We start from the raw sequence: 11,408 nt of genomic DNA on the forward strand, positions 1-11,408 counted from the left end.
AGAGTAAGCGGAATGAAGGAATCAAAACTAAGTTGGTTTAATTAAGTTTAAAATTAAAATCACTCTTTTTACGGTCTCAATTTACAGGTTTAATAACAAGGTTTTTGTACGAAAGTAAAATGCATAAAGAAGTTAAAATCAATAGAACGAGACTTTGAGTTTTTAACTGGACAGTGTAAATTGGACATTAATTCTAGATCAGGGCGAAAGCAATTTTTAGAGTTAATTAAATTCTAATCTTTTTCAAAAAGTATTTTTAAAGGTTGAATGTGAGGACGAGAGTTAAGCATTTGAATTTAATTGTATAACCTAAGTCAACAGAGCGAGAGTTTGAGACAAGGGTGTTTAAACGATTAGTGTTTTCTTAAAAAGAGTTTCTACGGATCCTATTGTTTTCAAAAAGTGGTTTTTGACGTAACTAATAAGTGACAGCTACGTTAATATAAAATCATAGTTTATTCAACAGAGCGAGAGTTTGAGATAAGACTTTTAATCAATAGTGTCAACTGAAAGGATTTATTTTAAAACCAAGAAACCAACGAAGAATTGATCCCCTAATTACGACGAACTACATACCGATATCCGTTTATTTGATATTTAATTTAGATCTTATTTTTTTAGTTTTAACTTTTCCCCAAACAATCAAAGTATTACCCGCCTTAGCTTTACGAAGTAACCTTAGAAAACGGTATATCGATTCATAAGTCCCTGTGGGATCGATATCTTTTAAAACTACGCGATAAAATTGTGCACTTGCAGTTTGTACCCCAAATTCGACTCATAAAGTCGCGATCAAGTTTTCGGCGCCGTTGCCAGGGTCTTTTATTTAGTCGATATCGTAACTCTTCTGTTACGCTGTAGAGACTAAGGCTTTTTCTTTTTCTTTTCTTTCATTCATTGATTTGGATGCCACATACTCGCTCACAAGGCGAGCCGTTCTACTTACGAATCAACGATATCGAACTATATCTCTGAGTCTTACGACGAATTCGGGAATATCGTGCTGCAAACAATCTCCCTTCTGTCGAACTTCCTGATCTCAAAAATCTTCTTCCTTCGCCGATACCCGAGATGGCAGAACCAGCTCATGCTCTTCGAGATTACGCCGCTCCATCGCAAGATGAGCCGCATTCGAGTATTGCTCCACCCGCAATCAAAGCAAACAACTTCGAACTTAAACCTTCACTGTTGCAGGCAGTGCAACAGAACCAATTCTCTGGAAATCCTACCGAGGATCCAAACCTTCATTTATCCGTATTTGTCCAATACGCTGATACTGTTAAAGCTAACGGTGTCACTTCAGAGGCAATTCGACTTTGTCTTTTTCCTTTCTCGTTAAGAGATAGCGCTAGAAGATGGCTCCAGTCTCTTCCTTCCAACTCAGTCACCACATGGAGCGAGTTAAAGAAAGTTTTTCTTGCCCGATATTTTCCGCCGAGCAAAACAGCTATGTTAAGAGCCCAGATAAATGGATTTAAACAGAAAGATAACGAGTCTCTTTTCGAAGCATGGGAAAGATACAAAGACATGATGAGACTTTGTCCACACCATGGTTTAGAGGACTGGTTAGTAATTCATACCTTCTATAATGGTCTCTTGTACAACACGAGGTTAACAATAGATGCCGCCGCAGGTGGTGCACTAATGAACAAACCTTATGCTGATGCTTACCAACTTATCGAAAGCATGGCCCAAAACCACTATCAGTGGGGAAGCGAACGAACAATGGTGGAAAAACCCCAAACGAAAACTGGCATGTACGAGATAAGTAACCTTGATCATGTTAATGCAAAAGTGGATGCTCTGGTCCAGAAAATTGAAAGTTTAAATGTATCACCTCCAGCCACCGTGGTTGCCATAACTCAGAATTGCGAAGTCTGTGGAATCCAAGGTCACACTCCAGCAGATTGTCAATTCCTAACAGGAATCCAAGCGGAGCAAGTAAACTATGCTCAAGGAAGCCCCTACTCGCATACCTACAACTCAAACTGGAAGAATCATCCCAATTTTTCATATAAGAGTAATAATGCTTTATACGCACCTGGACAATCTCCAAATCAAGCCCCAGCTATACCTCCGGGATATCAAAAGCCGATCCCATCTACACCTAACAATAACACCCCTAGGAAATCCAACTTGGAAATCATGATGGAAAACTTTATAGCTTCTCAACAGCAAACCAATAAAGATTTCTTAAACCAGAATGTACACACTGGCGAACAAATTAAACAACTAGCAAGTAAAGTAGATGCCCTGGCTACCCATAACAAAATGCTGGAAACGCAAATATCACAAGTAGCTCAACAACAAGCGCCTACTGCTGCCCCAACTGGTACATTTCCTGGCCAACCCCAACCTAACCCGAGAAGCCACGCTCATGCAATTATACTAAGAAGTGGAACGGAAGTGGAAGGACCGTCTGACCCAAGGATAGAAAACCAAAACTCTAAAAAGTCAACTGAGGAAGAAAATAAACCTAAGGAAAAGGAAGAGAGTAATAAGGAAACCGTAGAAAAGAAGGAACCTTATGTACCTCCATCACCTTATAAACCACCTATCCCTTACCCTCAAAGGCTTATTAAAACCAAAGATGCGGGCCAATTTAAAAAATTTGTTGACCTACTGAAACAATTAAACGTCACAATTCCGTTTACAGAAGCTATTACGCAGATGCCCTCATATGCTAAGTTCTTAAAAGAAATTCTTTCTAATAAAAGGAAACTTGAAGATAGTGAAACCGTTACACTCACCGCTGAATGTAGCGCTATAATCCAGAATATGCCTCCTAAACTCAAAGACCCGGGTAGTTTCTCTATACCCTGTCACATAGGAAAATTTGTCATCGACAAAGCCTTATGCGATTTAGGAGCCGGTATTAGTGTTATGCCTTTATCCATATGCAAGAGACTGGAAATGGGAGAATTAAGACCAACTAAAATGTCTGTGCAACTAGCAGATCGTTCCGTTAGATATCCTATAGGAATTCTTGAAAACGTTCCCGTGCGCATAGGTCAATTCTACATTCCAACTGATTTTATAATTATGGACATTAGAGAAGATGAAGTTACACCCATTATACTGGGAAGACCGTTCTTAGCAACTGTCGGTGCGATCATAGACGTAAAACGAGGACGACTCACTTTCGAAGTAGGAGAAGAGAAAATTGAGTTCATTCTTTCCAAATTTTTGAAAGCACCTGCAATAGAAGATACATGTTACTTCATGGATATCATCGATGAATGCATAAAAGAAACAGAAAAAGACAAATCATCTGACTATCTTGTAGAAGACAAACTTAACCAATGTTTGGCAATAACACCGGACCCTACGCAATGCCTTAAGAAACCAACCCTAGACCTGAAAACACTTCCCAAAAATCTGAGATATGAATTCCTAGAATTAGAACTTGAACGACCAGTGATAGTTAATGCAAACCTAGGAAGACTCGAAACAGAAAAACTCCTGCATATCTTAAGAAAATATCCAACTACACGAGGATACAACATCACCGATCTTAAAGGAATAAGTCCTTCAATCTGTATGCACCGCATCATGCTAGAAAAAGACTGTAAAACTTCTAGGGAACACCAGAGGAGACTAAACCCGATCCTGAGTGAGGTAGTGAAGAAGGAAATAACCAAGTTATTAGAGGCAGGTATCATATATCCTATATCTGATAGCAAATGGGTTAGTCCTGTACACGTAGTACCAAAGAAAGGAGGTGTAACAGTCATTGAAAATGAAAAAGGAGAAACTATAACCAAACGAATCGAATCGGGATGGAGAATGTGCATTGACTATAGGAAACTAAACAAAGCAACCCGAAAAGATCATTTCCCTTTACCATTCATTGACCAGATGTTAGAACGATTAGCAAAACATTCTCATTTCTGTTATCTAGACGGTTATTCAGGCTTCTTTCAAATACCAATTCATCCTGATGACCAAGAAAAGACAACATTCACATGTCCTTTTGGTACCTTCGCTTATAGACGAATGCCGTTTGGCTTGTGTAATGCTCCTGCAACCTTCCAAAGATGCATGATGGCAATATTTGCCGATTTTCTCGAAAACATCATGGAAGTATTTATGGATGACTTTTCCGTATGCGGACAAAGCTTTGAAGAATGCCTTGAAAACCTAGAAAGAGTTCTAGAGCGATGTGTAAAAGTAAACCTAGTACTTAATTGGGAAAAATGCCACTTTATGGTACAAGAAGGAATTGTTTTAGGACACATCATCTCGAACAGAGGAATTGAAGTAGACAAAGCCAAATAGAGGTAATCGAAAACCTTCAACCCCCGAAAACCGTGAGAGAAGTACGAAGCTTCTTAGGACATGCCGGTTTTTACCGACGATTCATTAAAGACTTCTCTAAAATAACTAAACCTTTAACCGGGCTATTGATGAAGGATGCTGAATTCATATTCGACAATAACTGTTTAGAAGCATTTCAAACGCTTAAGCAAGCATTGATCTCCGCACCCATAATGCAGACACCAGATTGGAATGAACCATTCGAAATAATGTGCGATGCCAGTGATTACGCTGTAGGTGCTGTTTTAAGACAACGAAAGGATAAAAAGCTTCACGTAATATATTACGCAAGTAGAACTCTAGATGAAGCACAAATGAATTACGCCACGACCGAGAAAGAACTTCTAGCAGTAGTATTTGCACTAGATAAATTTCGTTCTTACTTAGTCGGAGCCAAAATAATCATTTACACTGACCACACTGCTATCAAATACCTCTTAACAAAAAAAGATGCTAAACCTAGACTCCTAAGTTGGATCCTGTTGCTACAAGAGTTCGATTTGGAAATCAAAGACAAGAAAGGAACTGAAAACGTAGTAGCAGATCACCTCTCTAGACTTGAGAACCTTGAACCGAAAAGAACATCAATTAACGATGATTTCTTGTACGATAAACTTATAGCTACTTTGGAAGAAAATAACGCTGATAAACAGGTAGAAACCACCTTAGCTATATCTGTTACACCGTGGTACGCTGATCTCGTCAATTATTTAGCTGCCGGAATAGTTCCACCTACTTTATCCTACCAGCAGAAGAAACGATTCTTCTATGACATAAAACACTATTACTGGGATGACCCCTTACTTTTTAAAAGAGGCCCCGACGGTATTTTCCGTCGGTGTATACCCGAAGAAGAGGTAGAAAATATAATCCAACATTGTCACTCCGCTCCTTATGGTGGACATGCAAGTACATCCAAGACCTGCTCTAAAATCCTACAAGCCGGTTTTTATTGGCCAAATATATGGAAGGATGTGCATGCAGCTATTAAGAAATGTGACAGATGTCAACGCATAGGAAACATATCTAGACGTGACGAGATGCCACAGAAGGGCGTTTTGGAAGTAGAGATTTTCGACGTGTGGGGAATAGACTTCATGGGACCGTTTCCATCCTCTTTCGGTAACAAATACATACTCGTGGCGGTTGACTACGTTTCAAAATGGATTGAAGCTATAGCTTCTCCAACAAACGACACCCGAGTAGTAACTAGACTCTTTAAGAATATAATATTTCCGAGATTTGATGTCCCAAGAATAGTAGTCAGTGATGGTGGATCGCATTTCATATCCAAGGTACTCGAAAAACTACTGTTTAAATATGGCGTAAGGCATAGAGTAGCGACGCCTTACCACCCTCAAACCAGTGGGCAAGTGGAAGTGTCTAACAGAGAAATCAAACAGATACTAGAAAAAACAGTCGCCACTTCAAGGAAAGACTGGTCATTGAAATTACCAGAAGCTTTATGGGCTTATCGAACTACCTACAAAACTCCAATAGGGACAACCCCATTTAAGCTTATTTATGGAAAATCCTGTCACCTCCCGGTAGAATTAGAACATAAAGCCTATTGGGCTATTAAAAATATAAATTTAAACTATAAGGCCACCGGTGAAAAGAGAATCCTTGATATAAGCGAATTAGAGGAACTCGGAAGAGACGCTTACGAAAATGCAAGAATCTACAAAGAAAGAACAAAACAATGGCATGACAAGCGCATATCAAGGAAAATCTTCAAACAAGGCGATACAGTCCTTTTATTTAACTCTAGGCTAAAGTTATTCCCGGGAAAACTACGATCTAGATGGTCAGGTCCTTTCCAAATCGCCAACGTTTTTCCCAGTGGAGCAGTAGAAATTAAAGGCAAATCTATGGAACCATTTTCCGTAAATGGGCAACGTCTAAAACATTACCGCTATGCAGAAAACAATGAAGATTCGCAAGTCTTGCACTTAGACGAAATGCCTCCAGAATTTATAGATTATAATTGATAGTTTTTATGTCGAGCTTGCGACATTAAACAAAGCGCTTAGTGGGAGACAACCCACCAATATTTATATTTTCATTTCTTCCTTAATTATTCTTTTAAATTTTATTTAGTATTCTTTCTTAATTTATTTTAATTTAGTAAAAACTTTTTTTTCTTCTTCTTTCGGCATTTGGCCAAATCCTGACTAAAACTATTGTTTTTCTTTTCTCTAGTTAACATTAACCTGATGGGACAAATTGATCGTATGGGTATCAAATTCAGAGGGAAAGCTCAGAAACAAAAGTTTGAGGAACTAGCCACGAGAGAGATGCTACCAAGCCTGTATGCTGATGACTGGGCAATGACTGCCCTTGGACTAAGACAAAGTGTCTTGTATTTGTTGAGTCAGATTGGGTGGGAAACCTCTCCTATCCGTAGACATTTCGTCACTTACCGGAGACTAACACTAGAATTCCTTAGTTCCCTGATCTATCTACCCAGCCATGGAAAAGGAATAAGCAGAGGTTTCATCCAGTTCAGAATGTTTAACATGGAGTACCAATTTAATATTCAAGACTTTACCAACCTTTTAGGTTTCCCTACCTCCTTTGACACATTCACAGTGAGCCAAGAAGAACTTTTTGAATACAGAGAACTTGAACACTTTTGGGGAAGCTTGACTGGAAATGACGATCCCGAGGAACATGAGTTTCTCTCTGGAAACATACATAACCCGACCTTTCGCTATTTCCATAAGATCCTGACCCACACCTTATTTGGGAAAAAGCCAAACAGTACCACAGTTTCACGTGATGAACTCTTCATCATATTTTGTGCTTCCCAGAACCGTCCAGTAAACGGTGCCACTTTTATGTTAGAAAATTTAGACCACCTTATCCAAGATGAACGAGCACCAATTCGAATAGGCGGTTTGATAACCATGATTGGTAATGCCATCGGATTACGTCAGCCTATGCTTGACTTAAGCCCATTTTGTGGCATTACTATTATGAGTATACCCTTCCTCTTCAACACTATGTTTATAGCAAACCTAGGGTCTGACGAGTTTGAGCTTATAATTAATAACCAAGTGCTTTGCCTATTCACCATGCCCAATCCTAGGACTAGTGTCCATAACCGCAATAACTGGCTCTACAATCTGAACGCAACACCCTCTCCTGCTAGATCCACTAAATCCATCCAGGACTATGAGATTTATGATGACCAGATTCCTTATGCCGAATCTGACCCTCAGACACCATCTGGTTATTATGATATTGATCCTTCTCCTCAGTCTGTCCCGGCCGAAGAATCAGCAATACTCAATCTTAGACATCATATGCCCGGAACTGATTATAACACCGCCATTCAAGCTTTGATGTCGGAACAAGACGCCCTCAGAGAAGAGTTCGCTAACATGAGACACGAATTTCTGGGAAGCATGAACAGTATGACAAATCAGTTTCACGAGTTGCTAAACCGTGTTAACTCCTTTGCTCCTCCGGCCAGAGATCGTGCAGATGGATAGGAATTGTTTTTCTTAGTTATTTAGTTTTAAGTTAGATTATTCATTAATGTCATTTCAATTTATGTTCGTATTTGTTTCTCTTTCGCATTTTTGTTTTTTCTTCCAATGTTACATTATGATTATTTTATGAAGCTATTGATTTATTCTACTTTATTATGAATTATGCAATATCTATCAATAATGCTCTCTACTGTTGCTGCCTACATAACTTATTAAAGAAAAATATATTTATGCACTATTATGCAAAGTAGAATAGCATGCAAGGGAAATTTAAATAGCAGAATAAAATAATCTGAAGCAAAACAAAATAATAAAAACAAATCACTATAATTATTCTGAAGAACGCAACCAGTAACCGTGCCAAGGTGACTGTGTGACGACCGTCACACACGCCATCACGATCGTCACACCAAGTACTTGTGACGCCCGTAACGCCCCTGTCACGAGCGTGACGCCTTCAGACTAGGTGAACGTTACAAGCCGTTGGAGACACGACCGTTACACCATTTCACCTTTTTACCTTCCCCATTTATTCACATTAGCCCACATTTATTTATTTTTCAACCACTTCCTTTCCAACTTCCAAACTTTTTCCTATAAATACCCACCATACCTTTCTTCCTACATCACAACCATTCTATAAAATCAAATAAATTTCTTTTCTTTCCTAACTACTTATTCAAACTCATTTCATAAGTATGGCGGAAAACCAAAATTTCGGAAATATCATCTTCCGATCCGAAGATGATAATTATCAAACGGAGCAGTTCGAGCGTTTCCAACAGCGAGGTGTCACCTCTACCAGGTATCCTGATCTAACTTGTTTACAAGAATTAGGATTACTTCAAGGTATAGAATGGATGCCCCGTCTTGCTGATTTAACCTTCCTTTGCACGCATAATCAACCTACCTACCCCACCCTAACCTTAGAATTCTTAAGTTCATACACATACAACACTCTCATCGGTGAAGACGAGTATTTAACCGGTACCGCAACCTTCCGTATGTTCAACACCGAATACTCCTTATCCCAAAACCAATTGAGCACCATGCTACAATTCCCTGTAGAAGGTCAAGTCCACCCTAGGATGCCTCCGAATTGCCAGTGGAACATACACGCCTTCGACCTCTTCAAGAAAATATCCGGTGTAGATACCAACAACTGGGATGTGCTCCTTGCTTCCCATATACATAACCCAACTATCCGGTACTTTATCCGCATCTTGCAAAACACAGTTTTTGGAAGACCGAACAACCAGGAAGTCCCAAGCGTTGTTCTACCCAACATTGCCCTAACAAATGTCACCAACCCCAACTGCCACCTCTATGATCTAAATGCTCCCGAAGCTACCGAGCCTTCACACGCCAATCCGTCTATAGACGAGTTCGAAGAAATGGAGCAAGGTGATCATGCTCCTGCACAACAATCAGTCCCGCTCAACCCTTCCGATAATGCAGCTGGTCCATCCTCACGACGTCGTCGACGAAGAAGGCCTGCAACCAACGACGACATCATGGATGCTATTGATGGTATGCAAGCACAGAATCTCGAAATGATGCAAATGATGCGCCAAATGCAACAACAACAGGAAGCGAGGAATGCCATAACCGACCAGCGGTTCACTGATTTGCTTAGCAGGTTTGACAACTTAGACGTACATCAACGATCACCAGGTCCAAGAACAAGAGGCGGCAGGCACCATTAACTTTAGTTTCTATTTCTTCTTTTATTTATCTTTTGTTTTCTTTGAAACATTGGGGACAATGTTTCATTTAAGTATGGGGGGGAAAACCGTGTTCTTTCTATCTTCCCTTTTTTCAAGTATGTACCTTTCTTTCCATTATTTCCCTTGAGATTATTTAAAAAAAAAATTATTTTATTATAATATAGATTTATTTTAAGTTAAGTCCCAAGTGTGAAAATTTTCTATTATATATTCCCTCAAAAGTTTCATGAGCCATAACAAAAATTTAACACACTCGGTAAGTATAAAGGTTGCTTATTTTATCAAACTTGAGACAAATTAAGACAAAAACTATTACCTCCCCAACACTCTAAACAAACCTCAACATGTTAGATCAGAAAGGCAACTGTTATACAAGTCCCTGGATTTTTAACTTTATAGTAACCCCGAGTAGTTTATACAAGAAGTCAGCACCATCTTAATAGCAAACTACGTGGAGGGCCGATGAATATAAGTGAATGATTCCCAAAATAAAAAAAAATATAGCAGGAAATGCACTAACTAAGTTAGGTGATCCTTACCAGATCATTTAATCCAACGGTTACAAATCATACAAAAACATAATACGAAAGACCCATTATGAGTTGGTTCAGCAGGTATCTGGTACTGAACTTGGTAGGGCAGACTACGGTCCGATCCCCCGCAATTCGCAATGGACTAAGTAACGAAGTTATCCGACTCAGGTACCAGAGCTTCAAGCTAAAAAGGGGATCAGAATCACTAACCGGTCACTCCACTATGTGCGCGAAACGATAAAGGGCTTAATGTGATTTCGCTAGAACGAAAACGGGTGAAATAAGAGTAAAAGAACCAGGCTAGCTATAATAGCATGACTCGAACTGGCTTGCATGAGGTGAGATTATTTGATGTGGTAACGGTAGTCCTTGCTGTCGAGTTTAGACTCAAGATACTTCAAAACGAAATCTACTTGCAACCTAGTACGAATTGATGTGTGTTTTGAAATTTCATCTGGCTAAATTTTTAAAACAAGTTCTATACTGTATTTTGCTTGAGGATAAGCAAAGATCTAAGTATGGGGGAGTTTGATAACATGAAATGATATAACATTCTAGGACTCAATTTAATTAAATTATATTATTATTTACTTCAATTTATTTCATTTTATTCGATATTACTCGGTATTTTCTTTCTATTTATCTCAGGTAGTCTATTTGAAGCACAAGTAAAAAAGGAAGAAAAGGAGGTGAAAAAAGGAATGAAAAGAAGCAAATATCAAAAGCCAAAGCCCAGCCCAAAAGCACAGGCGCTGCCCCTGTGACGAGCGTCACGCTTTACCCACTTGTGTTACGAGCGTAACACATGGTGTGACGGACGTCACACCATTCTCCTATATTTTTGGCTTCAGAGGCGCAACAAAGACGTTGAGGCCTATTGTTATGCCTGACCATTTGCCACGAGAAGACCCTTTACGCGGAAGACCTTTGGAAGCAGTTACAAGAAGGGACCAATATAAATAGTAGTTTTTGGCAAACCCTACTGACGTTTTGCTTCTTCGTCGTTTTCTCTTTTTCGCACTTTTTCTCTTCCAGCAGCATAAGCATATTTTACAGCATTATTTTTTTTACAACTTTTATATTGTTTCTTTTGCAATTTCTATTTTCTTTTCCAGCAATTAATTAATTTTTCGCACAGTAGTTTCTACACCGGAAACTATTGTGTACCTTTCACTAGATCTAACCTTACGTTAGACCCTAGATTTTTATTCCTTCGCTTTTATTTTTCTGTCTGATTGAAGAATTCAAGAACAAATCCAACCGGTATGTGGTGGATGTTCAAGACTGCTGTTAATTACTCAGGTTCTTTAATTATTGTTTGCATTTATATATGC

The 11,408-nt window shown here is 39.0% G+C and overlaps 1 non-coding gene across 1 annotated transcript; it reads right to left on the reverse strand.

The window, feature by feature from the left end:
* Positions 1-1,449: 1,449 nt before the first annotated feature.
* Positions 1,450-1,556, reverse strand: LOC127125150 (small nucleolar RNA R71). The gene has a single exon (XR_007804608.1). It is a non-coding gene; the product is annotated as a small nucleolar RNA R71 (small nucleolar RNA).
* Between the last annotated feature and the right edge of the window lie 9,852 nt (positions 1,557-11,408).

This window comes from Lathyrus oleraceus, chromosome 2 (genome assembly GCF_024323335.1).
Source record: "Lathyrus oleraceus cultivar Zhongwan6 chromosome 2, CAAS_Psat_ZW6_1.0, whole genome shotgun sequence".
NCBI classification, from domain to species: domain Eukaryota; kingdom Viridiplantae; phylum Streptophyta; class Magnoliopsida; order Fabales; family Fabaceae; genus Lathyrus; species Lathyrus oleraceus.